Source organism: Gavialis gangeticus, unplaced genomic scaffold (assembly GCF_001723915.1).
Source record: "Gavialis gangeticus isolate Ggan-Ray unplaced genomic scaffold, GavGan_comp1, whole genome shotgun sequence".
NCBI lineage: Eukaryota > Metazoa > Chordata > Crocodylia > Gavialidae > Gavialis > Gavialis gangeticus.
In genome coordinates, this window is record NW_017729008.1 from 30,839,732 (window position 1) to 30,866,599 (window position 26,868).

General features: G+C 45.6%; 1 protein-coding gene and 1 long non-coding RNA gene across 5 annotated transcripts in view; one reads left to right on the forward strand and one right to left on the reverse strand.

The window, feature by feature from the left end:
• The window catches only part of FRMD4A (FERM domain containing 4A), a 379,383-nt gene that overhangs the window by 94,728 nt on the left and 257,787 nt on the right, over positions 1 to 26,868 (forward strand). The gene's annotated exons all lie outside the window — the stretch shown is intronic.
• On the reverse strand, positions 1,991 to 10,849 carry LOC109292205. 2 transcript variants are annotated; one of them, XR_002096063.1, is made up of 3 exons: positions 10,661 to 10,849; positions 3,346 to 3,471; positions 1,991 to 2,584 (listed from the first exon to the last, which is right to left on the reverse strand). It is a non-coding gene; the product is annotated as an uncharacterized LOC109292205 (long non-coding RNA). The 2 variants fall into 2 exon arrangements; XR_002096064.1 differs by lacking the exon at positions 10,661 to 10,849 and adding an exon at positions 8,473 to 8,551.

The window sequence follows — 26,868 nt, forward strand, 5'->3', positions numbered from 1 at the left end:
CTCAGAAGCATTTCAAGGAAATGCTCGTCGGTACCCATGTGATGCTAACTGCAGTGCAGTTTACCCATGGATAATACACCACTGTGAAGGTGAAGATATGAGGTCCTACCTTCCCCTTCTACTTCATAATTAATTTGCCATTATTCCAGCTCCCCACCACTGCGTCCCCCACGTTACTGACTCCTGATAATTGGTCACTACCAGATAATTCCCAATTCTTCCCTGTGCAATGGCAAATAAATCATAGTTTATTTTATCACAACTTGGAAAAGGATTGATGCGGTGGGCTGTAACAGGTTCGTCTCTTTTATGGACAAGGCGCACTTATTGCAATTGCCTGGTTTGTATTATGTTGAATGCGTGATTCTAATCTCCTTTAAATAAGTGTAAATCAGGAGAATTTCTTATGGAGTCAGGGGAGATGAAAAACTGGTGTGGGATCAGAGTAAAGCCCTTCAGTTTTACAAATGCTTTATGCTAGGCAGCCAGTGGCTGAAATACCTGGAGGAGCTGTGCATCATCCCATGACGGGTATTTGGTGATCAAACCTGAACTGACAGGAGCTGCAGTGCTGTTCCTATAAAAGAGAGCAAAACCCTCGGAGGTGGCTGTTAGAGGTAGGTGAGGTCTGAAATTCCTGCTGCGGGTAACATGTTTTCCTTACAATCTGAAATGAAGTCCCTAAATTCGTAGAGGGGGGGACAGGAATAAATTATTTTGGAACAACTGAAAGGTGTTTACGGATTTAAAAAGTAACTGTGCCAAGTTATAGCATGTGGTACAACGTGTTTTTCAAAATCCCAACCCCAAAAGTTGTCTTGAAATAAAAAAAAATCCAAATTTTTCATTCCCCCTCAAAAAGCAATGTCGAAAAACAGGATAGTTGAAGAAGAGTAGGGCTTCTCTCCCCCAACACCCTTTTTTGCATTCTCATACCAAATTTTGGCAAAACTGATATTCTGATTTTGACAGAGCTAAGAGAAATAGAGCTGAATTTTTTCTGACTTGCTCTAATGCTGCCTCCTCTCATCCACTGACCATATGAGCAACATTAAATGCAACTGTTGATCAGGGAAAGGATAACATGGAGCTGACTTTTACTGCCATGATGAGCTTATTAAAAATATAGGCTCATAAAAAAATCCATACAGGTGGATTAGACTAGATTTATGGAAAGTTGCTTATCCATCCCCATGTGGGAGTTTGTCCTTTACAACAGCTGAGCATCTCATTCTTTAAAGTGACACCATAATGTCAAAGAGGTGAGATAGGACTGGGGGCTTCACCAATTTCGAATCCCTCGCTTTTGTGTCTCTGTGAAATGAGGGGAAAAGAAAGATCGGCTAAGATTCAGGCCAGCTGGATTCAACCTTTGGCTCTGTCACAGGCTTCCTGTGTGACTTCAGTGATTTGGATGATGGGATCAAATGCACACTTAGCAAATTTGCAGATGACACCAAGTTGGGTGGAGTTGCAGATGCTGTGGAGGGCAAGGCGAGGAGACTGGAGAAATGGTCCACAATCAATCAGATGAGATTCAGCAAGGACAAGTGTAAGTCCTGCACTTGGTATGAAATAACTGGGTGCACAAATACAGGCTGGGGAATGACTGCCTCGGCTGCAGTACTGCAGAGAAGGACGTGGGGGTAATAGGCACATAAACTGAGTATGAGCCAAGTTTGCTCTGGTTGCAAAAAAGGGCCATGGTGTACTGGGTGATATTAGCAGGAGAGCCACTTGCAAATCAAGACAAGTGATTCTGGAAATGTAGCAGTGTGGCCAGGCACACGGGGCAAAGCGCAAGTGGAGATTTCCTATTCGCCATCATTAATGCAATCAGTCACCAAATACCTGTAGGGCAATTACAGAGAGGATGGAGATGGGGTTTTGTCTGTGGCTGTAGGGGACAGGGCTAGGAGCAATACCTCAAGCTTCAGCAAGGAAAATTTAGACTGGAGCTTAGGAGGCGCTTTCGGACTCTGCTGGTGGTCAAGCGTTGGAACAGGCTGCCTAGAGACGTTGTGAAATCTCCATCCCTGGAAGTTGTCAAGAGCAGGTTAGACACACACTTGGCTGGGAGGGTTCGGTGGAGGATGATTCTGCCTCGCGCGGGGGCTGGACCAGATGTCCTCCTGAAGTTACTTCCAACCTGGCTTTCCTTTGACTTAAGCCTCTCTGTGCCTCAGTTCCCTACCTCGAAGTGCAGAGTAGAGATTCGTCTTAGACTTCACCGGGCGTTGCGATTGTAAAAATCTGAATGGCTTCGGGGCACGCGTTGCTATGGCGATGGGAGCCAAATAAGACTCTAACGAGAGACATCAGAGCCTTGCGTTACTAAGGAAATAATCTGTAATGAGACGAGGGGTGCGATGACGCCAGTGCTTGTTCGTGGCCATTGTGAAATAATTGTCGAGATGGACCTGAGCTGGGCGCTTGCGAGCTAATGAGGGTGAGCTCTGCCCTCTCTCTTGATGCACCGGGCTGCCGAGTGCTGCACTGCACGTGATGCAGCGCTTCAAAGGGAGGTTCCCGTTCACTTATGCTGCATCTGCCAAACGTGTCCTTCCAGGCTTGCATCCGTGCTCTGTAAAATGCAGCGAACTTCTCAAATGTCTCTTATGCCCCAAAATAAGGCTGGGACATGCGATCTGTCAGGGGTGCCCCCTGAGCCGCCACAGTTACCCGTCTCTTTGTGAGGGTCCCGGGTGGACGGAGGCGGGACGCCTGTAACCCGAGTGTCGGGGAAGTCTTGGGGAGGGAGAGCAGGCAAGAGAGCCCGGCTGGAAGTCTTCCAGGCTGTTAATTGTTCCATGTGGAAAGTGAACTGACTGAGCAAATTGTGAAGCATGAGGGCTGTCATCACTGGAAGGGGATTCACATTGGGGATGTCAAGCCGTACCTGCTTCCCCTCACTCATTTATTTATTTGGCTGTGTGCTGTCGCTGAAAATAATTTGTAGCTTTCCTCCCAGCCGCTTCTCTCCCCCTCTTTCAATAATGATAATAATCAAGTAAAACAGCCTGATGCTTTGCTCTGTTAGACCACTGTGAGGCTGGCAGGACTTGTGACGCTTGCATAGCGGACTGGTGAATAGGACCCAAAGGGGTTTGGAGCCGGCCCTCTGGATCTGATCCAGAGCCCTGCGCAAGCAGGAGGAGGTGTGGAGGTGGAGGTGAGGCCTCCCATTGATCTTGTGGGTTTGGGATCAGTCCCAAAGGGAAAATTGCAAGCTGCATTCTGGACCTGAGCCACTAATACATTACTTCAGTTTTACATCAATACAGCCCCACTGAAATCAATGCGGTTACAGTACTATAATATAGCCACAAGTCCAAGACCCCTTACCTCTGTTATACTGATGTTCATCCAGTGTTGCTGAGATTACTCGGGGCTTCCCTAGACATCCTCCAGCTCACCCAAGATCAGCACCTGGGTAGTGACATGATCCTGATGTCACAGCATCCATTGAAGCTGATGGAAAATAAGAGAGATCGGGATCCCATGGCCAGATTCTCCTCTCTGGCCAACCTAATTCCATTGAAACCAACAGAGTAACTCCCAATTTGAACCAGTCTCTAATGCACAAGCTGCTTTCTTTCATATGTATCAAAACATCCTGAATTTGAGCCCCTGGGTAGTACCAGACAGGAAACCTTTTCCCCTTGTTGCCTCCTGCTTTTCATTATTCTCTTACATTTAGCAATGGCAAGAATGTAGGGAAAGACTCACAGAAAACAATCAGTTACGGTCAAGCCAGTCCAGTTGTCTCATAAAGATCAGACCCAATTAAATTGGGATTGAATATAATACACAGCACCTCAGTAATGCTTTGAACAGCTCCCCCATGCAGCCATCAACTCCCACTGTTTTCTGGGATCATGCATACATGCAAGGGATATCACATCCTCCAGATGTTAAAATATACATGAAAAATGTGTCTATAAAACAAGAAACCGTCGCCCCGCAGAAACCTTTGTTGCTGATTGATAAGTGCATGTTCACTGGGGTGATTCGTTAAGCCGTTCCTTGTTGCGCCAAGAAGTGTATTTCCTTTCCAAGAGGAAAAGGTTCCAATTCAAATAGTTGAACAAAAGCAGCAGATTTCTCATTGACTGGGACTCAGTTTGCTGGCATTTGACCACAAAACCAGGCCAAGCAAGGTCATGTGGTCAGTCCGTCGTTATATGGGCATGGTGGGGCGGGGATGCATGTTTAATTCAGAAGGAATGGCTAGAGCCGTAACAATGGGTCATATTCTGCCAAGAGCATGGCTAGCAACCAATCTCTGACTGATTTGCACCAGTATAACCAGTGGACAGTGGAATTGAACCTTATGGATCTGACAGGTATATCTAAGAAGCCAACTCTTAATTGGGAGTATTTTGCATTTCGATGCTAAAGGGCTGAATCAAAGTCTGCCAAATTCAGGGCTAGTCTTTCATTCCCACTGACTGTTCTGGGGATAATTATAAACCTCCAGCCACTATAGTACGGCCCCTTGTTAAAATAAATATATAAATATAATTGAAAGAAAAATAGAAATGTTCCATATCCTGACACGTTTTCAAAAATTTTTTGACAGCATCCCTAATGCCAGAAGTATCCTATGGCAATGAGACCGAACGTTATAGTAACCAACTGTCTCGTAAGCTGTAATGTTTGAGCCATTACTGTAGATGAGTATCATTTTTTATAACGGATGCTTTCAAATTATTTGCTTTAAAGGCACTAAACAAGGGCAAACAATTTGGATATTGAGGGTTTGCAAAGGGAAATGGTTCTGCTTGGTGTATTGTTTGGGGAGAAAAAAGAGAGCGCATAATAACAGAACTGAGGGATCTTACCCTGAGCCTTGCTTTGCTCTTGCCCAGAGCGGTAGGCTGTGCTGCTATCAACCCCCCTGACAAGCAAGCAGAGAGGTGGGTAATTTTCTCATTCTCATCATGCAGTGTCTCTCTTAGCATGCAAGCCCCAAGCCCTAGGCTTTTTTTTTTCTTATTTTTGCATGTAAGTCAGACAGTCCTTTAACAGGAGGTGGCATCTCAAAGCAGGTCTTGCTAATGACATTTGTATGAGGCAAATATTATACTGGTTACTGTTCTTCCAAAGCCCTCTTCTGTGCATGATATCAGTCCACATGCTCTCACATTTTCCAAGAGAAAGCAAATGAGTGTAACGCCCCATCTCCTTGCACCACCATTTGGTCAGTGAAACAGGAACTAGGGCTGTCGAGTTGGTGTTGGGGATGGCATACATATAAGAAGCCCGGGCTGTGAACAGAGTGGACTCTGCACAAGTTTTTTACAGCTCCGTGATGTCCTGCAGTCCCATGACAGCAGCATCCTAAGGCCTCAGTGGCTCATGCTGCCAGTGGCTGGCTCTCCTGTGTGATACCTTTGTGACTCGGCAGAGAGGCAGTCAGCTCTGCCAATATAGCCGGCAGAGGGCTGTGCAGTGTTCAGTACAAAGCACGCATGGATCCTTCTCCTCTGCATGCTTCTCTCTCTCTAATCCAGGGCCCTCCTCCCCTTTTTATCAGAGAGGCGAGTGAGTCACGTCTCCTTTCTCTGCGTGCAAGGGTTTGAGCTCTTGTGGCTTCCGGCATTAGATGATGCAGTTCTGGATAAAGTGCAGGGTTGCAGTCCTGTAGCGGGACTGTGCTGTGCTGGTGCTATAGTGAACTTGCCTTGAATAGACAGTGATGCAGAGAAGCAAGGCCCTTTCATTCACCCCGCATGAATGCTGAACTCTCATTCCCTGTGATTGTGTCTTGAGCACTTTGACCCCAGCAATGCCCCCCTCCCCAGAGATGCCATGCCACAGTCTAACTTGCCCCGTGGCCACAAGTTGTTAGCCCAGTTTCTGGACTCAAATTCTTCAAGGCAGAACTGTCAGAGGTGCCCAGGAGCCTGCATCATCTTAGCACTGCTTTAGCATTATGTTGGGACTGTGCAGGAATCCTTTAAGGGAGGGGATGAAGAGAGAACTCTGCACATCCATGAAGCTATGCAGGGCACTTCTACTTCAGCCAAGTAGTGGCACAGCCAATGTGGCAGACAGACCCAGGGCAGAGGCAAGCCATTTGCATCTGCAGTGGCCTGCAACCCTTTCCAAGTGAATCAGGGCAGCGTGGTTGTAATTCTAGTACACAGAACCAGGGGCCTCATCCGCTGTCTGAACAGCAGGACAAGAGTTGATGAGTGTCCCTGTGGTTCATAGATTCATAGACATTAGGACTGGAAGGGACCTCGGAAGATCATCAAGTCCAGGCCCCTGCCCAAAGGGCAGGAAGTCAGCTGGGGTCATAGGATCCCAGCAAGATAGACATCCAAATGTCTCTTGAAGGCGTTCAAAGTAGGTGCTTGAACCACCTCCGGTGGCAGGCTGTTCCAGACCTTGGGGGCTCGGACAGTGAAGAAGTTCTTCCTTCCAGGCTAAAACAGTCACAGAGGAGTTTGTGACTGTTCGACCTTGTCATCCCTTGGGGCGCTCTGGTGAACAGACGTTCCCCCAGATCCTGGTGGTCACCCCTGATAAACTTATAGGTGGCCACCAGATCACCCCTGAGCCTGCGCTTTTCCAGGCTAAAAAGCCCCATGGCTCTCAGCCTGTTGTCATAAGGCCTGTTTTTCTGACCTCTGATCATGCGCATGGCTCTTCTCTGGACTCTCTCAAGCTTCTCCACATCCTTTTTCAATTGTGGAGCCCAAAACTGGATGCAGTACTCCAGCTGTGGCCTCACCAAGGCCGAGTACAACGGGAGAACAACGTCCCGGGATTTGCTTGAGAAGCATCTATGGATGCAAGCCAGTGTTTTGCTTGCTTTACTAGCCACAGCATTACATTGAAGGCTCATGTTCATGCTTGGTTCTGTACCCCAAGCTGCTTGTGAGAAGCACCATGTCTCAGGCAAGAAGCAGCTTTAGAGAAAATGTCCTAGCTACATGAATGTCGGCAGAGAGCTTTGCAGTGGGTGTTTTACATTCGTGGCATTTATATTGCTTTGGGCTTTGTTGTCTTCCACAGAAGAAGGGAGTTTGGGTTACTGTGTCTTACACATTGCTGTGTAATTAAATATAAATGCCACTCGTTACTTGGAGGCAATCAGAGGCCTTTGCCCACTGTTCTGCGGGTTTGCCGTGACCTTCGGAAAAGCATGGTGCACGGAAAAAGAGAGGCATTCTCTGCGCAGTGTTAAAGTGCTAAGTAATAGCCCTGCCAAATAGGGTAAAGATTCTGTTTATGACCCAGAAGGCACAAACGTGCATTCGAATGTTTGCTAGCATAAAATCTGCATCTGGCAAGAGCTATATGCCTCCCAAACAACCATGTGATTCCTCTATGTTACCATTATGCCTTGAGTGCATTTTTCATCGTATCGCCTCGTTTCTAGGCGTGACATTATCAACAGAGGGGCTACCTGGCACTGGTTCTATTGGTAAATAGCAAATCAATCCTGCTATGCAGAGCACAATCCAATTATTGCTTGTAGTTACTGTAGACTGAAGAAGTCATAAATAAATGAGTACACTGGAGGTATTTAACATTTCAGTCCCGTTTCAGTCCAGACCTTTGGTCTCAGTCCATGGACGGCTTGTAGATTGATTCCACTGTAATACTAGAGCTTTTGGGAGGGGTTCTGGCCTCAGCCCAGCCACTGTCAGTGCACAGGTATGCCCTTGCCATCCATGCCCAGACAATTACAGGGTAACTCATAGTAAATACAGCTTGCTTTCTGCTTTTGTTTCTAGGAGGAAGCCGTATGAGCTAGTGGCCAAAGTGGCATGCAGGACTGCCTAGTTCTCTACGTCAGGAAATCCATTTACAGCCTAATTTTCAAGAGGCTGAACAATCCCAAACATATCTGAAGTCAATGGAAACAACAAGTATTCAGCACATGCGAACAGCAAGCATTCAACAACACCTCATTTCTTTATAATGGGTTAGCAACCTATGGCTCACGGGTTAGCAGCCTGTGGTGCCTATACACATGCTCCGATGCGTTCTAATTAGAGCGCATTATAGTAGACTCTGTTAATCAAGTCTGCTGGAGTATCCTCATTAGAAGGCCCCAACATGACTCACTGTCACGTGTATTCAGCATCCCACATTTCAAAATGGCTGCGGGGGCGCTTTAACTAAAACTTGTCAAACAAATGTTAGTTAAATCATTTTGAAACACAGGACACTGAATACACGTGATGATGCAACATTTTAATTAAGTGGCTGTCCAGGAGCCGCTCTTAATTAAAATACCCCCTTCCCCTACCTCTCTGGGAATAGATACCCACAGAGACTAGCTTTAGCAGCATTTGGCAGCCTCATTCCAGCCTGCTACTGGAAAACATTGCTGGCTCCTGCTTTATAGCACAGGTACAGTCACGCTCATCTCTTGCTTCTTAGAGGCGTGGGGAGGTTTCATGTGACAAAGTTTGCAAAACCCAGTCCTGGCTCCCAGTCTTGTTCACTTACCGCTATTTCCATGGGACCTCCTTACTTCTTTATGCTTATTTTTAGAACCTGCTCTTCAATTTGGTTGGGCTGTATGGCACGAAAGGAGGGCATGTGTCTTATAACATACCAGGGCCTAGTTACTCATTACCTCATTAGCACAATGATGTATGAAGAGGCATACAAGTAGAATGATACTCTACCGCACAGCCAGTAGCAGAACAACTCATCTCACTTAAAATGTACTCCATGTCTGACTTCTTTCCTTCTTTCTTCAACTCCTCTTTTCAAGAACATTTTAAGCACAGTCCTCCTCATTAAGATAATTTATAAATGTCCACACTAAATGTTAACTATTCTAGGAGTAAGTACTGCATAAATGAGGATATATCTCCTCATTCAAACAGCTGTCACTCCCTGAGTCAGCTCCAGCAAACTGGCTCTCCAGTCTCAATAAAAATACCATATATGTTGTCTGCGTCTGGGACTTATAGCTAATATGATGCTCACTGATCTGCAACTGTAGAATTAAATTATCATTTTTAAAAATCATCCTGTATTCAGTGTTAGGGTTGGAAAATGCATAAAAAAGACAAAAATATTATTCACAGTGTATAAAATCCTGTCCCTTGGTCTTTGGAAATGAGTTTTCTTCACTATTTTTACTGAATAGCCATTTTTTCCCTTCAAATCTTGTGGCAAACTCATGCTTCTGCTTGTTTTAAAGCCATAATGAAGCTGCCTGTGTTAGGCATTTTACGGGGTTTCTTTGAAGAGCAGGGGAGGAAGAGGAACATGGGCTTGGTTGGATGAGCAAAAACTTTGGAGGCATCTCATTTTTGGTACTTCTGTCTGTGTTTGGTTTGCAATGCCTTGTAAGCAAAGAACACAGAAAACTTGAATTTCAAGATTTTCAAATTTCTCTCCAAATATTTGCAGAGCTCTAACAAACAGCCTTTGGGATGCTTCATATTTGAAATCCGTTTCCTTGATGAATCATGCTTTTCCTTCTATTGTATATGTATAATTTGCAATCAGACAGCTGCTCATTTGAGCTGAGGATACTGTGCACAGTAGTGGATATTCATTTAAGGCCCACCTGAAACAATCAAATATCTGAAGCTCTCGCCTCTGCCACCCTCTCTATCTGCAGTCTCTCAGAAGCCCAGGTTCCCATCTTCGCCGTCTAAGGTGGATCCCAGCAGCCTGTGTCCTCCTCTGTCTTCAGAAGGTTACAAATAGATTTACTCCACTTCCTATATAGATTTTTTGAGAGATATCAGGCAGGCAGAGCCAGCATTGTAGACCTTATCCTTTTTCCTACTGGCAGCTGTTGAGGCATGTTCCCTGCTGCTTCAGGAAAACTCCATTGCACATAGTGTCTCATTTATACTGAAACCAAGATATACCAGAAGACATTGGATTAGTCACTAATATCCATACTAGTCTTTTCATCGTTGTCCACATAAGGACCCCTGGATGCTCCATGGCAAGTTTCACTGCCTGGGTTTCTCTTCCCATGCTTTCCAACTGTTAATGATGTACAGTAGGTTTAGCATTAAAATGCATGTCCAAGTTCTGGATTCTCATCCAAGCTGTACCAATAGCTTCCTGTGTGACCTTGGGCAAAGGATTTAATTTCTCTGTGCCTCACTTTTCCCCCTATACAGTAGAGACATAAATACTGCACTACCCCTTGAAACAGGGGAGGTGAAATAAGATATAATTCACCAGCGCACAAAAGGTCTGAGATAGGCACAAACTATATCCCAGGATGGGTGCAAAATAGGATTAGTTTTCATGTGCCTTGAATTCTGTAGCTTTACAGGCAGACTATTCCTGTCTGTTCACTGAATCCTAGAAAAGTAGGGAAGGGACCTCTGGCCATCTGCTCACACTCAAGGCAGGGTCATCCTTGGCTAAGCCATCCCAATCTGGTGTCTGTCTAACCTGTTCTTAAAACCTTCCATGGATTGTAAAAACTATTGAATAAAAGTGTAATAAAAGTGCCAGATTCTCAGTTGAGGTAATCATCATGTGTCCATTATCTAAAAGGGAGTTCTGCTATTTTACCCTGTCTCAGAATCTGATCTAATTTGCCGTTATTTGATGTCTGTTTTTTAGTGAGGTAATTTCCGCAGGTCACAAACATGAACCTGTTTTCAGATAAGGAATAAGCCGTGGGAATGGACAAAGCCTAAAAACTTACCTTGTTCTCTGTTGCGTCTGGAATCGTGACCGTTGTCATTCCAGAAATAACGCACACGCAAGGAAGCGATGTGTACTGGTCACCACTGGACAAAAGTCTGCATCTGCCAGCGATTATGGCACCAGATATATGAGGCACCACCAGTTGCTCTCTGCATTGATGCAAGTCGGCGTTTTCCCAGTAACCGCAGCACAGCAACTGTTTGTGGACGTTGACTCTAATGGAGACCACTGAGCTCTAGCATTAGATTTACAGTCACGTTGGTTAACTCTAGTGACTTGAAAATCAATTACCTAGATTTACAGCATGACCAGAAACTGGAGTGTAGTCTGTCATGATCTGTATTGCCATCTAGTGATGAAACTGTAGCTTCATCATTTAAGTCTATCATGGAAGTGGACCATATTCGTATGCAGCTATTGCTTTCTTTTTTTGTTTGTTTTTTTAAAGAAAGAAAGGGCAGAAGCAATAATTATAGGAAGCATTGTATGTAAATACCATGCCTCAAAAAGTCAGTGGTCTTGACATGTAGCATTAGGCTTAAATCTATTGCTTTCATGCACCACGTGTTGGAGCCATGTCAGTTTATACCAGCTAAGGATTGTGCCTGAGATGCTTTCTTTGGTCTGAATTGTTGCTTTGGGTTCAAGGTTGTTGCTGTTGCCCCTTGAGTTTGGGACTCCCTGTGTGTGCCAGTGCAGGGTGTTGCCATGATCTCATCTTTTGAATTGAACCTTGGGCTGTGTTTGTTTTGAAATGTGGCTTGTCATCCAGGCTAAGAGGAGTGGCACTGTTAGGACTCAATGCTCCTTTGTGTTTCAGTCCTAATGGTCAGACAGTGCCAGAATATGAACTGCAAACCTCCCACCTCTCTCCTCTTGTTCCCAGGCTGATCCCATTAATTTATTAGAGTTGTAATTATATTAGTTGGTAAAGTGCTTTGGGATGCCAGGCATGAGCAGTGCTTTACAAGCATAATAGGCTGCTGCTCTAAGAGCACTGTGCAGAAAGGCGCTTACACTAAAACTCAATAGACAGACAACAGTGGTGTTACTTATCTCAACCAGGAAGTTGCATCGTTAGCATCTCAGCCACATGTCCCTCTGCAGTGGCCTTTGTTAGATGAGTTACCCATTTGATTGATATCTCCACTGCTGATTCAAAGGATCAAGGTTAGAGAACATATTCTTCATGTTCCTTTGCTCCGCTACCCAATTCTGTCCTGCTTATTTTCGCACTACTTCCTTCAAGGCGTCCATCTCCTCCTTCAGACCCCTCCTCAAAAAGCAGGCACCTCTCCTGCACATGATTGCTTCCAGGCTTTTAAAACTGCACCACTCAGGGCAGCCTCTCGATCTTAAGACAGCTGTTGTGTGTTTTACAAGGCAAATTTTGGAGAGCGCATTAATTAACGACTTTTTTTTTCTACAGTAGCAACGCTGCTACTGTCTCTTTCGCCTCATAACTGTTAGTTTTGTCATTTCCCTCGAGTTCATTTTGCATCCGATGTTACTGTCTCCAGTTTATTTAGATCAGGGAGCTGAATTTCCTGAGCCCGCTGAACAAACTATTCCATCGTGAAACCATGGTGGAGTGCCGGTTGCTGCTATTATATAATGATCTTTTGCAAATGCTGAATGCATGGATGGGGTCTTGACTGCAGTTATTTATTGGACAATGAAGTCCTCAAAAATAGCACGACAAGCAACCCTCCAGTCTCTGTGACAAGCTCCATTCTCAGTTTGGACCACACCAAGTCATGATGCTGACTTAAAAATAATAAGATTTAAAAAAAATAATAGATTTAGGATTTCCTTTTCTTTATCTTCTGGGTTCACTTTTTCAAGCTTTCCTCTGCAACTTTGAATACTAGAAATGTATTTATTTTTCTTAGGTGCAACCCCAGGTCCTCATACCTGGTGGTATTACTTGAAGAAGAAAGGCAGATATCACAAGAATCTTCAATCTTACATTTTCAAATTGGCAGGTCCCTGTCATTGTGGAAAGAGAAGTGATTAGATTTTTGTAGAAGTGAGAGAGTTCATTGATGAGCAGACATCTAAACTGAATCAATGAATAAATAAAGGAAAAAAGTTGGAAGGATCAAATAGTGAGTTGAGCCGGTGCAAGCCTATGAAGTGAGAGTGAGAATGGCCCGAAGTTCCCCTGTATGTGTAAAGGCGGGAGTTGTGGATTCCAAAATCAGCTTGATTACAATGTATGTACAAGGGAGAGTGTGTGTGTGTGTGTGTGTGTGTGTGTACAATTAGCCGTTTATTTTAGCTGCAATATAGTTATATTTTAAAAATCAAGAACCATTCTTCCCATTCCCAGTTACTCCCTTTGAGCAGCCATCCATTTGAAGTGTGATGAAGAGATTTGTCTTGCTGAAAAATATTTTTCTGACCAACAGTGTTTGTACTAAGGGCCAGTCAATTGCTTTAATAACAAACAACCAAATGACACTTAATCTGAATCCATTTAAAATTTACTCAGGATCTTGTAAATAAACATCATTACAGTCATAAGACTGCTCTGCCAAAGCCAAAGGCTGGAGACTATTTGATTTGCTGCATAGCTTTAGTTTAATTGCCGGGAATCATTTCTCTCCATTAGCATATGCTGCTCTTGCTCCTCTGAATATAGCTCCCGCTTTTTAAAGTGAAGGTAGGTATTGTGAAAAGTGTCAGACTAGCAAGTGTTGGTTTATTTATCATCAGTGAGGTATCTAATCACTTCTCAGATTTTAATGAATTATGCTTCACCAGGAATCAGAGGAGTACTATGATGACCATGCTTACTTCACAGATGGGGAAGGAGAGGCAATGGGAGACTGCATGACATGCCCAAGGCTACAGAAAGAATCTGTAGCAGAGCCAAGAATGGACCTCAATTCTTCCGCATCCTATTTGCGTCCAAGCATAATCCGTTTTCAGTCATGAAAACTGAAGTTTTCTGACTAAACTACAGAATGACCAGTGCAAGGACCACTTAGTAACTCCCTTGTAGGCTATCCAAGCAAGGAGCTCAAGTTCTTTGAGATAAAAATAGTCCTTTTTTCTGAAAATTGACCTTTGGAGAAAAGCTGACCCAGGATCTGGGGTGATAACCTGTATTTCAGGAAACCCGCGCTCAGTTCCTTGCTGTGCTATAGATATCCTGTGTGACCTTGGGACGGTTACTACAGGTAGGTCCAAAGTGTGACTGAGGTGCCATAGTGAATATCTCTTTAGGCGCCTGTCCCCATAGGCCATCCAGAACCCTGTGCTAGGCACCTCAGCTGCCCATGCCTCCTTTTTATACGACAGGTCCATGGTTAGGGAACGCCCCCCGCCCCCCATGATGGAGAAGCTTGAGAGAGTCCAGAGGAGAGCCACATGCATGATTAGGGGTCAAGAAAACAGGCCTTACAAGGAGAGGCTGAGCACCACGGGACTCTTCAGCCTGGAAAAGCGCAGGCTCGGGGGGACTCAGTGGCAGCCTATAAGTATATAAGAGGGGTGCATCAGGAACTGGGAGAGCGTCTGGTCACCAGAGTGCCCCGAGAGAAGACAAAGTCTAATGGTCACAACGTGCTGGAAGACCGTTTTAGACTGGACATAAGGAAAAACTTCTTTACCACCCGGGTCTCCAGACTCTGGAACAGACTCCCCCCAGAAGTGGTGCAAACACCTACTGTGGATACCTTTAAGAAACACTTGGATGCTTATCTTGCTGGGGTGACCCAGCTGACTTCCTGCCCCTTGGGCGGGAGCTGGACCCAAAGATCTCTCAAGGACCTTTCCAGTCCTACTGTCTATGAAATCTATGTCACAAGTCCTTCCTCTACCTGTGGGGATTCAATTCTGTATCTACCATCTGCCTAAAGACCGCCCTGACCACTAGGCCATTAGGGGTGGGGAGAGGGGAAGCTCTCCACCCCTTCTGCCCAAACTGTGCCACTTTGTATGAAACCACACAAGATGGGAAAGAGTAGTCCTGGGCTCCAGTTCCCGTCTCAAGGACTGCTTGTGTTTTGAATGAAGCACAGAAGATAAACAGACCTTAGAGCAAGAGCCCATCCTCGGGACTCCCCCTCCCAGCAGAGCTCACCGCTAAGCCAAGGAGTCACACTAAGAGTCCCAGCCCATTTGTAGATTTGGCCTTTAGCATCTCTTGGTCTCTGTTCCCCGTATGTAAAACGTGAGTAACAGCACTTCCCTGCCTCACAGATGCGTTAGGAGGATGAACACACTGGTGCCCTCCTTTACTATGGAGGGGGGACCAGATGAATACCCAAGATAGGTAGTCATGTAACGAGGGGGGGCTGAGGGTGTCGATTTAGAGGGGATGCAAGAACTGTGGGCAGCACTGCCGCTGCTGCCCTGGCCGCTGCCGCCACCCAGAGCATGCAGATTGCTTGTTATACCCCTGGGACCAAAGCACACTGGTGGGGGGAAAAACATGACGTTCTTCCGTGGTAAATGAATAAAGTACTTTCGTCCCCATAGCAGAGGAATAATTGTCTTGTGGCTAATGCATTGGACAGGGAGAGCTGAGTTTTATTCCTGCTCATGCTTCATTAATGAAAAAGAAAGTGCATTCAGATCAACGACAGCGGTGTACGCTAAGGGGGACGTAAGATACCCGGCAGTTAAACAACTAATCAAGTAGTGTTCAACCTTGGGCTTTGGTAGAGCAGTGTTATGACTGTTGCAGTGTTGTGTTTAGAGGATGCGTATCCCACTTGAAATGTTTTCGGATTCAGGATAATTTGGGTGTTTGTTAGTAAAGCAAATATTATTGGTCAGCCAGATATGTTCCAGCAAAAGAGATCTTTTCACTGTACTTTGTAAGTCATGAGGGTTCACCTGCTTTATCTGCCTCATAAAGCTTTAAAAAAAAAGTTTATAAGATACCAGAGATTAAACCAACAAAAATTTATGAATGCCTGATTCATTTGGAGAAGTGAAATGGTTTGTGGGTTAACACAAAGGACAGGGTGTCATGAAATCTGGGTTGTATTCCCAGATCCATCTGGTATTTGGTCTTAGTCATGTAAATTAATCTCTTTGCCTCAGTTTCTTCATCTGTTCCATGTGGATGATGATGTCACCTCACAGAGGGAAAGTGAGCCTTAATTAAAGAAATGGGTTAATTTAAAAATCAGACACCTGTGCAAAACAGTCTACCTATTGCTAACCTCTGTGATAACTGATTACGATAATTATTTCTCCTGTGTAATCAGCCAATCAGTTTCCCTTTTTATTTGTGTGCCTTCCTCTCAGCAAGACGGGAGAAAAACAGAACAGAAATAGAAAAGCACTACTGTAAAATAACAGAAATTGGCAAGTCAGCATGAAATTCATTTTTTGCAAGGACTAGATTTCAAGTTGACTGCACCCCTTTATTGTTCCCTGCCTGTCTTGAGTACGGCTGGTTGTGAAAAATAATAGACTGTCACCAAAAAAATGAACGTATGAAAGTTTGCTTGTTTTTTTTCATTTCAAAGTGTTCAAAATTCTCCCATTTCCCCTCACTTGCACTTTTTTGAATTTTTAAAATACTGGGTTTTGTTAAAGCTTTGTGTTGAGAAGGTTCTCCCAAACATCCTCAAAATGATTTCTGAGAATGTATTTACTTTAAATAGCCAATGTCTTCAAGACTTCTTTTTACCTTTCAAGGGAAATCAAACTTTCCATTAAAATATTTTTTTAAATGACAGTTTTTTTGATACATAGGGGGAAAAAGTTTTTTGACCAGTATTAGCTATGTTCAGACACAAGTGAATATATAGGGTATCAAGACAGACTCTGATTACAGCAAATTAAAACATAGTAACTGTTTCATGTGTCCATGTGAAAGGTAAACCCAAGTGACTTAGCCCTGGCTGAAATTGGGCTAAATTGCCAGCATTTTGCTTCCACTTACTGTGAAATGGAAGTGAATATACAACACAGATATCACAAAGAGCTGACGGGCAGTAAGTCCACCCCGCACCCATCCCACCAAATAACTTATTCTAATTTGTTCACCTGTCTATGCCCCACTAGAAACAGAATACTTCTGATTATATTTAGCTTAATGTAAAATTCCTGGTAGAAAAAAAAAGTACTATTATTCTAGCTACTTCTGACCTTGGCGCAAGAGTACTAATGCCAGTTTGGTCTCAGAGGGGTACCACTATGGAAGAAGAACATTTTATGCCCAGGCGCACACTGTTCATTTTATTTCATTTTAATTTTGTTGTTGTTATCCCTCCTTATCTGAGAAAAGTAGTAGCGGTCTCCGCAAGGTGGATAGTAATCTGAGTTCTGTAAGCCTTACCCTGAGGTTTTGGCTACATACTGTGTGTCTGTCTCTCTCTAACTGCGGACAAGTGCCCAGCCTACCAATGAACGGTCAAGAGTAGCCTAGCGCACCTCTCTCAATGTTTGATTCAGCCCAAAGGCGTCCCTCAGGTGTTGACAAGGAAGTTTGTTCCTTCTGTACATGCACATGAGGTCTTCTGTGCTGTCCATGCTCTTCCCATCCCTGTTAGGGTATACAGCCTTGATACTATCCCGCATCTGCCACACAGGTAATCCCATTCTACAGTGGAGGCCTTCAGGACACTCATTAGTCCCTAGCTAACTGGCCAAAAAAGTCTTTATTGGGGCTCAAAGCCTATAAAGAACCACCCCTGAGTTGGGGCTCTGTGGGATTGCTCATCAATGAAGAAAGGGTCAATGGAGTTCCTTCCATGCTACGGGGAGAAGAGCTGGGGAAGGCCATACTTCAGGCTGAAACACACTTTCTACTGGTTTCTCCCTAAAAGATGTGGTACATCTCCAGCCCTCGCTGTCTGGTGTTGCAACAAGGAAAGGCTTACCCAGACTTATCCCCCTGCCCCTCAAGATGAACCTCACCAGTGGGATTACTGTAGGCCTACCCGAGCTGTAACACTTCTTGTATTTCAGCAGAGGGGTGGACCTTTCTGAAGGATGATGAGCTTATTTCCATGCGCTCTGGGACTCCCACACAGACAGCTGGGCGGTTTGCTTTGTTTCCCCTCAGAGCATGCCCAGGCTCACCTGTCTCCTCAATATATTAACCTGTGACAGCACCGGCGCACCTGAGGTTTGAGCACCTTGCACGCTGTCCAACAGGACTGTCTGGCCACAATCCTCCAGCCCACAGTTCGGTGCTGAGCAGCTGGTATCCCAGCTTGTGCCCATCTTCCACTCTTTGCTGCCGGCAAAGAGCATGAGTTATGGACGCACCGGCTCAGTTTCATTTGCCTGTGTAGTAGATCAGAGTCCCGCTGGCATGCACTTTCTTAGTCTAATGAATGGAGGATTTATTGGGCTGACTCCTTGGGAACGCCAAGGTCTGCGTTTCTCGCTCTCTAGCTCTTTCTTAGATCCTTTAAGCACAGTCTGTGTGAAAATCAGATACTCTAGAGAAGTAATTTGTGCAAAGCCAAATTCCCCCTCCTCCTACCCCCACACTCCCACTCTGTTCCTCCATTATTCAAGGGATTGCCTGGGAAACTAATGAAAGAATGAGATGGAAAATAAAGCCAGTCAGTTGTCTCTGAAGTTAAACATTTTTTGTAAGGGTTAACTGGAAACATCTTGTGGTTAATGCAGCTAACTTGGAGGTATTCCCAGTTTGACATATACTGCACAGTGGAACTCAGCTTTTTATATGATTTATCTCCTAAATTGTTTACAGGTCAGCCCATCTGTATCCAGTTCCATGAATTAGGTGCTGCTTACGATTGATTGCGTTCCATGTTTCTGAGCGACTTGCCTGTAGTTTCCATGTTGTTGGTTCAGACACTCAGTATCTAATAATCCCAAAAAGACAGTTCATCAGACTATTACAGAGCACAAATGAGGTGTTGGGGGGCTAGCTTGGTAGGGGGATATGGAGCCTTTCACCTCTAGGTCTTCTGACTACAATCCGAACCACATTAGTCATGGCTGATGGTGGGTAGAAGCCGATGGCTCTTTGGTGGCCAGGGTGAAAGGAGCAAATCGTCTTGGTCTGGTTCCTAGACTCCTGATGTAATAGTGTGTTTGCCACATAGAGGCAAAGGCAACCTCGTTGGCTATCCTCAGCAAGGCCAAGGGCTGCGTTGTCTGAGCACAAAATGGAACGGTGTAGGAGAAACTTACGGCCACTGCATATCCCTTACTGAATGAGGGAGGCAACCTCGTGACAGATGATGAGGAACCAGCAGAAGTACTCAATGCCTTTTCCACCTTGGTCTTCACACGCAAGGTCAGCTCCTAAACTACTGCGCCGGGCAGCACAGTTTGGGGAGAAGATGAGCAGCCCTCAGTGGTGAAAGGGACTGTTTAGAAAAGCTGGATGTATACAAGTCCATGGGGCCAGACACAATGCATCCAAGGGTGCTGAGGGAGATGCAGAGCCACTAGCCATTATCTTTGGGAACTCCTGGCAATCAGGGGAGGTCCCAGATACCTGGGAAAAGGCAAATATAGTGACCCTCTTTAAGAAGCAGAAGAAGGAAGATCCAGGGAACTACAAACCAGTCAGCCTCACCTCAGTCCCTGGAAAAATCATGGAGGAGATCCTCAAGGAGTCTATTTCTAAGCACTTGGAGGAGAAGAAAGTGATTGGGAACAGTCAACATGGATTCACCAAGGGCAAGTTATGCCTGACCAACCTGATTGCCTTGTATGGTGAGATGACAGGCTCTGTGGATGTGGAGAAATCATTGGATGAGATATACCTTGACTTTAGCAAGGGGTTTGATATGGTCTCCCACAACATTGTTGTGAGCAAGTTAAGAAAGTGTTGGTTGGTTTGATGAATGGACTATAAGGTGGATAGAAAGCTGGCTGGATTGTTGGGCCCAATAGGTAGTGATCAATGGCTTAATGTCTAGGTGGCAGCCGGTATCAAGTGAAGTGCCCTAGGGGTCAATCCTGGGGCCAGTTTTGTTCAATATCTCATCAATGACCTGGAAGATGGTATAGAGCGCACCCTCAGCAAGTTTGCAGATGACACCAAGCTGGGGGTAGTAGTAGATACACTGGAGGGTAGAGCTAGGATTCAAAATGACATAACCAAATTTGAGGATTGGGCCAAAAGAAATCTTAACAAGGACAAGGACAAAGTCCTGCACTTAGGATGGAAGAATCCCATGCACCAGGACAGGCTTGGGACCAACTGAGTAAGCAGCAGATCTGCAGAAAAGGACGTGGGGGTTACAGTGGCAATATCCTGGATATGAGTCAACAGTGTGCCCTTGCTGCCAAGAAGGCTAACAGCATATTGGACTGCATTGGTAGGAGCATTGCCAGCAAATCAAGGGAAGTAATTATTCCACTCTATTCAGCACTGGTGAGGACACATCTGGAGTATTGTGTCCAGCTTTGGGCTCCCCACTACAGAAAGGATGTGGAAAAATTGGAGGGAGTGCAGGAGAGGGCAACAAAAATGGCTCAAGGGCTGGGGGACATGACTTCTGGGGAGAGTCTGAGGGGACTGGGCGTATTTAGTCTGCAGAGGAAAAGACTGAGAGGGGATTTGATAATAGCTTTCAATTAGCTGGAAAGAGGATGGAGCTAGACTGTTCTCAGTGATGGCAGGTGACAGAACAAAGAAGAATGGTCTCAAGTTGCATCAAAGGAAGTTTAGGTTGGAAAAACTTTCTCACTAGGAGGGTGGTGAAGCACTGGAACAGGTTACCTAGAGATAATGTAGCCAGAGTGCCGCATGCCTCTAATACCGCACAGAAACTTGATGAGCAAGGAGCACAGCCTTGCTCCTGACTTTACACCTGAGGTGGTGGACTCTCCATCCTTGGAGCTCTTAAAGGCCTTGTTTGACAAAGCCCTGACTGGAATGATCTAGTTGAGGATGGTCAAAAGCAGAGAGTTGGACTAGATGAGCTCCTGAGGCCCCTTCCAACACTAATTTTCTCTGCTTCTATATCAAATACCTGTTCTGTAGTTATTGCAGAGAGGCTCAGGTGCATCGTTAATCCTCCCATAATCAGACACAAGTCCAGTGACTTTAGCAGGACCTGCATAGGCTTACACCAGGGCTGAACTTGGTCCTTTCTCCACAGTGCTGTCAAATTATATTCACTAACAGTAAGAGACAGCTTCATCCAATGATGTACTTGGGAGCGAAAAGAACAGTACTCCGTTCCTGGCCCTGCCATTAACTTAGTTTGTAGCCTTGGACAAGTCATTTAAGGTAAACTGTCAAGTCCACAGGACTTTCAGTGAGATCTGGACTACTTACAGCGCAAGTCACTTTTGACACTTGGACTTCAGTCGCATATTTTTAGAAAGAGTTTTAATAACTAATTCCCACTGAAATCTTTTTTGCCTCACAAAGAACATGGGCTATGTGGGATATGAAACTGGGATGAGGCACCTTGCAATCAGTTACTGTGAAAATCTGTACAAATTTGCTTTTGAAATTGTTACCCTGAGCCTCTTTTACCTCACTTCTACCATCTGTACCACAGGTATAATGACATCCCTTTCAGATGCAGACTGTTATATAAGCATGACTATTATTTCATTAAGTGATGTTCCCTCTCACCCCCTTAGCATTAATTAATGCGGTTCTAGGATATGCAATATTTATTAAGCTTTGCTGAAATCACTGGAAATGCTCCTGTAACAGCTCTCACAGTTTGATGGCACCAGCAGTCCCATCATCATGTCCTATGTAAATTGTTTTGATGCTTTAATCTTTGCTAAAAGCAAGAAAGGAATTGTCCACACTGTTCCTTTCTCATGGGGCCCTCGTGTTGTTCCCTAGCTTTGTTATCGGAAAGCAATAAAAAGAAATTGGCCTGTTGTTGTTTTTCGGAGTCTGGGAAGCTATGTGCTAGACGCTTCACTCTGCATATTTTAAGTTAAATATTTGGGTTACTGTTCCTTTTTTTGGGTTCTGCCATGATAGAAAGTAGCTTGAGAAAGAACCGGCTCCCGTCTGCTTCTAATCATTGTGATAGCTACAAGCTTTGCTGAGTTGAGACTAAACGTTTGCTGTTTAGCTTTATTGTTTGGGTATTGACAGCTCTAGAGACCTTGTGGAGTTATGGAAGCTCCTTGAAGACAAATGTTATTACTGCTCCTGAATTGTACTAGGATTTTAAAGGAGCTATGAGCAGGAGGCAGGAGGTGATGCTTGGAAAAACTATGGGGTAATTTAATTTCGGATCCACATGAGCATGTGCAGGAAGAGAATGGATCGGTGGTGTTGGTGTGGGACTGAGAGTCACTGCCATGAATATGGCATATGTAGACAGTAGTGGTCTACCCACCCGGCTCAGCATGGGCTGATCATTTACCCTTCTCAGACAAGTCTTGCACTGAGCTCCCACCTATGCCTAGACTGTTACTGCTAACCACGTTGGCTTGGACAGCAACAACCTGTGGTCACTAGGGTGTTTCATTTCCATTTTGCTGGGTGATTTTAGGCAGTGTTTGCACATTGGTGAAATGGGGATAAAACACTTCCCAACTTCTTGGTTAAGTGATATTGAGTTTTGGGGCAGTTGGAGTATGAGTACCAATGATTGCTACTGTTTATCAGGTGGGAACTGATACACCATTCTCTGCTGTTCCTGCTGATTGACTTCCTTAAGTCTGGCAGCACAAAGTCTCTAGAAAAGAATACCGACTCCTAAACCAAGCTTCCCCAATGCTTTACTAGTCCCGGTATTCCCCGCCATTCCTGGCCCCCCAACATGCCTCTTCCAGAGCCCTGTGCCCCTGAGTTCTGGGTTCCCCCATTTCTGGGCATCCATAAGATCCCAAAATTGAAGCCTTTCGAAGTCAGTGGCCACGTTAAAAATGTTGGTCTTTGTTCTTCCTTGGGAACCTCTTACCATCTTGTAGGCTGTAAGATTGTGTGTGCTGCCTCTTAAAATCTGACGTGGGAAGGTTTGAGGCAAGACCTTGGAGAGAGGAGCAGTGTAACGTCAGGAGCAAGGCTGTGCTCCTCGCTCATCAAGTTTCTGTGCGGTGTTAGAGGCATGCAGCACTCTGGTTACATTATCTCCGATATGGTGTTTCGTAGTTCTTGGCTGTGGCCCCTCAGGAATTTGTTTGCAGGCTACTTGCCTTGTCTCTACTTAAGGGTAGTAAAGAGGAAGTAGAGGACAGGAGGGCAGGACTCAGGGATGGGGAACTACAGGATTGCTGCTGGCAGACTTTCTATGCATGTGGTTGCAACACCTGGTTGGGCTCCGAGCATAGGCAAGGAAAGTCAAGCAAGGTAGTGAGCAGGGTTGAGACAGTGGTGAGAGTCAGCCAAGTTCAGCATTGCTTCCCAGGTCATGCTGGAGTGTCACCAAGAATGGAGCTAAGGGGGTTTCAGTGAAGATGGCCAATGTGTGTGGGCTTTAAGGTGACTTTTATGTCACCCTGAACTCTCAGCAGTCTCAAGTTTTCTCATTGCCTCCTGGCAGATGCAGCAGTCCTTATCTTCAAGCTATAAAAGAATCAGGCTCTGCACCTAGGCCCAAAGGGAGCTCCTTCCGACACCGACCTGCTACTGTCTCTGCTCAGAGTATTGGTTTATTTATATCACAAATATTGAATCATGAAAATGAGAAGTCAGGAGTGCTTAAAGCTTCCTGCTTCGGCATTTCCTTTGTTCCTCTCTGGCAGGACTTTGCCCTATATTTAGGCTTTGGCAAGCTAAAGGAGGGTGTCAAGCCTTTCTAAGGGGCTGATGGGGTATGCTGTAGTGATGTAATTATATGTAGATCCACTGCTTCTCCCTTCAGCTTGGAGAAGAGAATGGACAAATGTCAAGCCACCACACCTTGGGGACCAAGGGTGATAGCCTGAAACCCAGGCTCCATTTGTGTGTGCCTCAGTTCCCCATCTGTGTAATGGGCGCAATAAGATTTCCTTAACTGACTGAAGTGTTCTGAGGATAAATGCTTTACAGACGGTGAGATGCTTATTTACTGTAGGAGGGGGGGAGGGGCATCGAAGGTCCCCAGAGATGAGTCCAGCTTTTCCAAAGTGGGGAAGGGCACAGTATTATTTCTCCTCATCTTGCCTTCGCAATACTTGGCCCCTTTCTGTGGGCTTTGTGCAAAAAGGAAGAAAACTGGGGCTCTGGTGCCCTCATATTTGTAGGCAAACAGAATGAAGCGGAAATGAGAAAGCTGCAGTGCTGGGCAGAGGGAACCTTACCTGCCAGCAAAGTTGTGTTGCCCCATGTGAAACAAAGCACTTTGCATCTGGAAGCCCCAGGCCTCTGTTCCTGTTGGTTTAACACAAAGCCATGCTTTTCTATCATGGACCACGCCCTGGCTCTGGGTGCATGTGGAGAGAGATCGTGCCAGGACAGGATGATGTACTTTCAAAGGATGGTGTGTGGTACAGAGGTGGGTGGGGGAAATTGCTTCAGGGCTTTTCCAATAGCTGCTTAAGCAAGGGCCAAGTCCATTGGATTGGCACATACTTGTGCTGGAACAAGCCTGAGCAGACACCTGCATGGTGAGTGAGCTCCAGAGACAGCTTTATGTCTCCTCTCCATTGGTTTTGATAAGAGATGGGCTGTGGGAAGTGGCATTTCAGTTCAGTTTAGAATAGGGTTCACATCCAAAATTTGAGACACGGGCTGAGGTTCAGATACTGAGCTCTCCTGAGCTATTCTGGCAAGGTCTCCATTTCTGCCCCATTTGTCCCCGCCGTGAATGCCAGGAACCTTTGAAGATCAGCTCTTCCCAAGAGCTCCCCACTACCTGCAGTCAAAGAGGTGCTGCAAACCCTCTTGTTTAGGATTCAGCTGAAACCAAAACTGTTGGAGGGTGGACGTGCATCACACCCATTTCCAAAACAGTAAATGTAAAGGTCTGTGTCTTCTAAGTCTATCAATTCTAGAGAGAAAGCATTTGCCCCTAGTAAGTCAAGTGCCCACAATGCTCAGAAAGCTGTTGTGCCCACCTGTTAGAGATGCTTCTTCCATTGCCCAACTATAGCTGCTGAGAGCAACCTGTCTGGGAGAGAGTCTTGATTAGGCCTTGTCTCACGGCCCCATGCCAATGTAGCCCCGCTGCATGTGGGTCCCAAAGGTACTTGAGTGGGGTCTCCCAGCCTGATCTGCAGTAAGACCTGAGCATAACCCTGGGGTCAGCTCTGTACCCAGGCCAGTTGTGTTGCTTGGGGACACATCCCAACATGAAGCCGTTGGCTGAGAGACGTTAGGAAAACGTGAACAGGGAAACCCTGAACTGGCTGCTTATGGACCTATCTACTCATGCCTCTCGAGTTGGGGTATCTTTCCCTCAGATTGCCACGTCCCCTTCCAAGGGTCCGTCCCTGATTTCTTTCGCCCTATACACCAGGGTGGGCCATTGGTGGTGGAGGACAGCGAAGGAGGAAAGGGAGCAGACAAGCTCCTCCATACCTTCCTGAGATAAGGGGCCAGGCTGAACACACAGCTGGTGCCTGCTTTGCTTTGCTGCTGCCTCTGTGTCCTCTAGTTCCCTGGCCAAACCAGGGACATCAGTCACACAGGCAGCGTGAGGCCCCTGGCTGCCATCTGCTCCCCATCATTGGCCCCTAGCAGTCAGCAACGAGGATCCCTTAGGTATCTGTTTTAACAGAAGCAGCAGCAGCCTGCGCAGAGTAGAAACACCCCAGAGCAAGTCTGGCTGCAGCTAGATGTGCTGAGATATCCGATAATGCCCAAGCTCATAAGCACGGGGGATAGAGCCATCGTGGCAGTGTTTATGCATGAAAACAGTACAGCCCTGGTAACACTCTACTTATGGACTATGTCTGCAAGTGCTTTACAAAGGTGGGCCATTATTTTCCCAAGGAGGGAAACTGAGGCACTGAGCCGTACCTTGAGTTATGCAAAGTCACCCACCAGAGATGAGACCAAAACCCCGGTCTGCTGGCTCAATCCAGTGCTAGTCCCACTGCAAAGTCCTAATCAGAAAAGCTCTGAAGAAATCAATCGCTATTTAAACCCATTCACTGCTCGAAGGATCTATGCTGTAATTCTGGGGAGGATACATTGTAATTTTCTTACATAGCAAAAATTGATTTCCTGCTTTACCTGCAAAGCTCTCCCCAGCCTTCGATGCAAGCAGCCTCTCTGTAGTAGAAAATAAATCGGAGAATTTACAAAAACAAAACAAAAGAAAAACACCTGATTCACATAGTTTCTTCCTTGCCTCAAAATAGCACTGTTTCTGGAAAGCATTTCCCGATAAGGTTGTTATGAAATGCTTGACAACAGCAACTGCTCAGCGGTTACTTTGTAGGAGTCACTCTTGTCCCCAAAGGGAAACGGTGAGAAACACGTGTGGAAGTTCCCTTACTAAGAAAAGGCAAAATAAGCCTGCAGGAGGTTGGAGCAGTAACCCCAGAAGTTGTGGCTATAAACTGGAGCAGTCTGGACCGAGACTCTGTTCCTTTTCATGTGGGTTTAGTTCTGGTCTATCCACAGTCTTATATACATCGAAGTATGTTGCTTGTTTTAATATCAGAGCAAACCCTGGAGTACACAGATATAAGGTGCCTTATTCTAGCATTACTTATCCCAGGATGGGACAAGTAATGCTAGAATAAGGCACCTTATGTCTGCATTATATAGTTGTGCCAAGTTATACCCCTACAACTGCATCCTCCACTGGGAAGCTATGGTCTACAGAAGAAAAAAACTGGCTGTGTGTGGACCTGCTGAGCAGATATAGACCCGTGGCGCTGCACATAAGAGCTGCCATTTACTGGGTCAGACCACAGGCGCGTCTTTCCCAGTATCTCGTGTCTCGCAGGGGCAGGCAGCGGATGCTGAGAGGGAGAGGGAACTGGGGATGACGGGGGGGTTTTCCACTGTTCCTCTCTCACTTGCACCCTCCAGCATTCAAGGTCTACTGCACCTTTTAAAGAAGGCTGCACCTTTCTGATAAGGCTGGGGCTGCTTTCCCGGCTGAGTCAGGGCCTCCAAAGCCAGGGTTTTCTTTGGACTTGGGCTCCTGGAATTTGTTTCCTCCTCTTCCTTTTCCTTAGGCATTTTCACCAACTCAGCACAGCTCCTTCCTGCTGCCGGCATAATTCAAGACATAACTTTGTCTTGACAACATATGCCAGAAAGGAAATGGCAAGATTAACAAAGCCCTGCTGCTTCCTCTCCACTTCTCCTGATTAGCATTTATTCTTATTATATATTTGGTATGTAAAGGTGGGTGTGTGGTTAGGAGAAATCCCCCCCCCCCC